Raw genomic sequence first — 6108 nt, 5'->3', positions numbered from 1 at the left:
ATGGGTCAGAGAGAAACTGTTGATTTTCTCTGACCCATCTCTCCCTCCGATCTAGACTTCTCTTAGCGTCAGATAGTATCCGTATTCTCTCAACAATATGCTATCTGATGGTCAGCAGCTTTGACTTGTTAAGTGTGTGATAACGGGTCCTGAGTTCGCGCGCGAACTTTCGAACCTTGTTGGTAAAATTCCTGCCAGATGTGATGTAGTCAATCACACAGTGGATGCGGGACGCGTACTGTCTTGCCCAGCCTATCTTTATGGCAAATTGATGCATTCGTCTTTTGGTCTTATGATCAACCGTTGGTTTTCTTTTACGGTTCGTATCGGCGAAAGGTCTCGCTGCATTATACACACAATAATTGATTGCCCAGAGGTCGGATTCTTCGGAAAAATGTCCACGAAGCGCATCATCCATTTCAGCCAGATCTTTAGGCTTCAGCGAAACCTTGGCGTTGATGTTTCTCCGGGTCATAAAGCATCGCTCTGCCTCTATTGGATGCTTGCCCGCGGTTGGTCTTAGTGTCGCCTCTCTTTCTCTGTTGCCGGCTTGTTCTAGCTGTCGTAGAGTAGGCGTTTCACTTACATAGCCCCTTTTTCGAAGTAGTTCGGCATGGTTTCGCAGATGGTGCTGCGATAAGTGCGATAGCTCCGGGTGTTTCTCGTACCACAAAGCATGAAGCCGTGCCATGTAACCCCGTTCAGGGGCTTCACTCGCATCGTAGCACTCTAGCAAGTCGTGGTTTAGTCGCTCCGTACACCTAAAAGTCCCGAGATACCGCCGATCCATCGCACTGAATCCATTTTCATTGGCTCCCCCAGCTCTAGAGTGGTCGGCATTGTTGGCCGACCCATTGTCAGAAGCCCTTCGCGTTCTGTTGTTTTGAACCGCACTTACTACAACTATGTTTGGTGTTGGCATTCTTGTTCCCACGAGAAGCTAGAGAAAGGGGTTCTTGCATTCTAGTAGAGCCCCGCATGCATGGATAAGGCTGCGTACTCTGAGAGGTCGCCCGGTATCCCACTCACCGTTCTAGACACCTCCCCCAGGTGCCATTCGGCTTTCGGCTCGGTTTTCACACCTCCGCTTGGGGGTTAATTCCTTCGGGACTACCCCTAGACAATTGTCCGCGACTGCCTATTTATTTTTTTTACCATATTCAGCAGAAACCCTTGGTACAGGGACCCTCTATCCGCAACCTTCTGGTGGAAGAAGTTTCCTTCAACCCATTAACATTTGACCCGTATTTTCACCTTATATTTAAAGTCGCAAGAAACGATTCCGGAGTGGTTGGTGAAAGAGTGCACAATACTCCTGCCGAAAATAGGCAACTTAGCTGACTCGAAGAATTACAGGTCAATCACTTGTCTGAACACACTGTATAAGATATGCACAGCTATCCTAAATTATAGGATTGTTCGAGCAATTGAACCTGTTTGGCAAGAAATGTATGAACAACGAGGCTCAAAGAAAGGCGTAGCGGGATGTCGGGAGAACCTGCTCATCAATAGATGTGTCTGCAAAGATGCAGCATTCTATCAGCGTGACCTATCGATGGCCTGGATTGATTATCGGAAAGTTTCGATTCGACCTCCCATAGACTTATCATCAGTATTTTACATCGCGACGAACATAGATAGAACCTCGTTCTTATTGCAGTCGGTTAAAAATAAGGGCAATAGAGCTTCGGATCTCTTTTGTAATTATTATTTTGAAAAACATGCCAAAACGCATGTCCGTTCTTGAGAAATAATTATTAAGTAATACGTTTAAATTAATAGTGTTTCCTGAATATTCCTGAATTTTAGCTCTGGCATTATATTGAGGTCAGCGAAGGCTATCGAAACATTACGAAAGTGTTTACTTGTTTCTTTCCTTAAATACAGTAAATTAGAAAAAATACATTCAAGACAAAACTCATTTTAGTTAGATCAAAGATTATTCCGAATACTACTTTCGTATCTAACCATACGAGAAAAAATTTTGTGGTTCTGGTGTATGGAGAAGCTGGAAGAAATGTTGATAATGCTGTCAAAAAATTACAAAATTTACTAGTGATGGAAGTGTTCAACCTAAGAAAAAGGCCCGTACAAAAACAGTCACTGGAGAAAGTAATGAAATTGTAGTATTAGCTGCAGTGGCCAATAATCCTCACGTTAGTACACGAGAAATTGCTCGTGATTACGGAATGTTTTAGAGCAGTGTTTGGAAAATTTTAAAACGTAATAAATTTCATCCGGATCATTTTTCTTTACGTCAAGAACTTCATGGCGTTGATTTCCAAAATCGAGTAGCTTTTTGTCAGTGGGCACTTGAACAAATACAACAAAAATCTCAACTTTTTTTCTTATGTGTTATTCTCTGACGAGTCGTCTTTTACGAGCCATGGAATAGTTAATCGACACTACATGCACTACTGGAGTATTGAAAATCCGCTGTGGCTTCTGAAAGTGGAACACCAGCGTCCGTGGACTGTCAGCGTATGGTGTGGAATAATTGGCAACAAACTGATCCGTCCCAACATTATCAAAGGCAGCTTAAACGGTCCAAAACATCAAGAGATTTTGGAAAATGAACTGCCAATATTGCTTCAAGACTTGAGCTTAGAAATACGGCAGAACATGTGGTTTCAACATGATGGTTGCCATGCACACTATTCAGCGGTAGCACGAGAAGTTCTTGCTCGTGATTTCAATGGTCGCTGGATTGGTAGAGGCTATCCGATAAATTGGCCTGAAAGACCGCCAGATCTTACTTCACCACATTTCTTTTTGTAGGGCTATCTGAAAGACAAAGATACAAAAAAGAACCAACAACACGTGAGAATATAATTGACCGAATCACAAGTGCATGTGCTGAAATTCCAGAAGATACACTTCTCCATTGTGTAAATTCATTTTAATTACGGATTAATAAGTACATTGAAGCCGAAGGTCATCATTTTGAGCACTTACTTTAATTAACAGATGATTCCCTGAGTACCTCGAATCGTTAGAGGTGAGGGGACGCACGTTAATCAAGCACCCCGAAGGGAACAAAAATATGCTACGTCCACGTCGTTGTTCCTGGGTTACCCTAAATGTAGTAGTTTGTTTTAAGGGGATGTGATACTTCGTCGTGTGGTTAATTGGGTATAGTTCCCCCGGCTTTTTTCCACAAATATGAAAAAAACTGAATTCGGAGATGCTATAAAATATCATAACGGACGTCCCCGGACTCTTTTTTGAGGGATAATAACAAAAAAATATATTGAGCTAAATAAAAATGGTATACATGTGCATTATTTTGAGGTTACATCGTTTTTCATCTCTGCCTTGCCGATAATTTAGAAATTATTTATGAAATAAACTTTTTTGATTGCCTGCAAACAAGGTTAGTTCCGGGAGATTAGTCACTATGTTTAATTGCAAAATTTTCAGCCAAAAATATTGTGTAGTTTGGAAGTAACGCTCTGGAGAATTATAACACACATAACCTCGAAATATACACACACGTTGTTAGCATTATGAAAATTTTTTTGAAAAAAAGTGTGCGGGGACTAATGTTAGCATGTTCGCTATCATTTCTCAGATTTTGAAGACAAAATATTTCTTATCCTAGGAAAAAAGCCGGGGGAATCTAACACTGAAAAAAAATGAAGAAAAATTGAATTTCGTCGATTACAGCGACATCTATCGCGAAACGTGAAAAATGTTTTAGACAAATCATAGGCATTTTTATCCAAAAAATCCGAATATGCAATAAAAAATAGGGGTTCCCATTTAAGATTTCGAACTTGCCCCCACCCCTGGGGGCGGTGTGGGGGAGCCGATTTTAACATCAGTATATGTACTCCTCAGAGTGATTAAATTTTGATTCACAACATTTTTTCATAGTGCCTATTTTTCGAGAGTGCCTAAGTTAGGTTAAGATCTGTGCAAAAGTCTAGGTTTCCATTAATTAGCCTCCTTGCAAAAAATACCCCCAAGAGTCATAAATGCTGATAAATAGATTTCGATCACTTCTTTACCATTGCATCCATCTTGCCATTTACGATTTATAACTGAAATTTACTGGAATTGAATTTAACATTCAATAGACCTTTCTCAAGATGTTTGAAAAAAATCTGGATTTAAATTAATTAGCCTTCCCTTTGAAAATAAACCCAAGAGTCATAAATTTTGAGAAATAAATTTCCATTTTTTTACTACTACATGCATCTTCTCCTTCACAATTTTTAACTGAAATTTATTGAAATTGAATATAACATTGGATATACCTTCCTCAAGATCCGTACCAAAATCTGGATTTAAATTATCAGCCTTTTCCCTCAAAATACACCAAGAGTCCTAAATGCTGATGAATAGATTTCAATAACGTTTTTGATACTACATCGATTTTCTCCTTTACCAATTTTTAAATGTAATTTACTAAAATTAAATATGACATCAATTCCACATTTTTTAGCAGATCCTGAGAAAGATGGATTGTCGACTTACGACCCATTTGTATTTTCTCAGCATGCCTTATTCTTTTTCTTTGACTCTCTTGTGTTTAGTGGTCTTGCGTCTGGTAAGTATAGGGTAATAGTATTGGGTACGGGCATGACCTTGATATTGACCAGATATGACAGGCAGCGCCCGCGGCGGCCAAAACCTAAAATTCCTAGCGGATAGAAATTTTACATTTACACAAGTTTAGCACGTGTGCATTGTTTTTAAATATAATACATAAATAGATGATTGCTTTGAAAACGTATGTAACATTTTTCAAAACAAAACTAATTACAAAAAGATTTAGCAGAAGTGAAAGTAAAGGGAATAAGCTAAATTCAGTGCAGCGTTAACAGTCTAGCGTCTGTTAGTTCTTCCCAATACGACGTTCAATTATAGGTGCTTATTAAATAAAAAGTATATTGTAATACAAAGAGAAGAATTAGAGACATTTAAAATGATAAATTTTCTAATATTTTTCTTGATGTTAAAAAATATTTATATATTATAAATGAGATACGGGACACTCACTGTGAAAAATTCAAATAAATAATGACATGTAGGTTTGCTTAAAACGTTCCTTTTGACTTAGGACATGAAAATAAATCGTATTTTTATCCGACATTGTGCAATTTGCACACTAGAATATCCCTATGCTTGAAATAGAGCAAATTAAGAATAGTTTTAACGTTGATTAATTCATTTTCAATTATTTCTACAAATTTAATTTGTTTAAATAATTTTTCTTTCGAAATTTCGTTTTTTCTTAAAAATTATTACTATTAGTCTAGTGAAATATTTATTAACATTGATTTATTAATTTTCAATTATTTAAACAAATTGAATTTATCAAAATAATTTTTTCTCAATTTTTAAAATTAATAATTATTAATATTTCTTCAGTCGAATATTGACCATCATTGGTTAATTTATATTCCATTGTTTAAACAAATTTAATTTATTCAAATATATTTTTTTCATAAAATAATATATTTTTCACAAAAATATTACTGTAGTATCGTTAAGTGACAAAAATTTAGTGTCAATTTTTCACCAATCGTTAAAGTAATAAAATATTATTTACTGTCAACAATCTTAAATTTGTTTAAGCAATATTTTTACAAAAATTATACTTCATGAAATTCAAAATATAAAATACTCCATAAATATTATTAATTGCCACAATAATTTTTCCAAATAGCTTAGCATTTCTTTTTCAAAAAACAAGAGTATTGAAATACTTTATGTGATATTTGTAATCCGATAGGAGATCTGTCATTGACAAGAGAAATTCAAAACGCAACTCCGACCAAACCGTTTAATAAGCTCGAGCAAAAGGTTGTGTCCCTAACTCAAGGTTTTATCAGCTTTCCTACAAGCAGTCCCATTATTTGTTAATTACACTCTTATTTTCAGTATAAATTTCTTTATTTTCAATCGCATGTAAACAAGTAGATTTCACCCCTAAGAAATTGTCACTTTTTGGTCACAGATGGCGCCAGGCCGTTTCCGTTGTGATGATCGCGTATCCCACGCTCATCTAGTTATGGGATCATGTAGAACTCAACCCTTTTTGCATGGTAAAGAAGAACACCGCCTCACCATAAAGGCCTAATCGCTAAATTTAAAATTATA

The sequence above is a fragment of the Belonocnema kinseyi genome, chromosome 10, assembly GCF_010883055.1.
Source record: "Belonocnema kinseyi isolate 2016_QV_RU_SX_M_011 chromosome 10, B_treatae_v1, whole genome shotgun sequence".
In the NCBI taxonomy this organism is placed as follows: Eukaryota; Metazoa; Arthropoda; class Insecta; order Hymenoptera; family Cynipidae; genus Belonocnema; species Belonocnema kinseyi.
Note: the sequence above shows the minus strand (reverse complement) of the source record.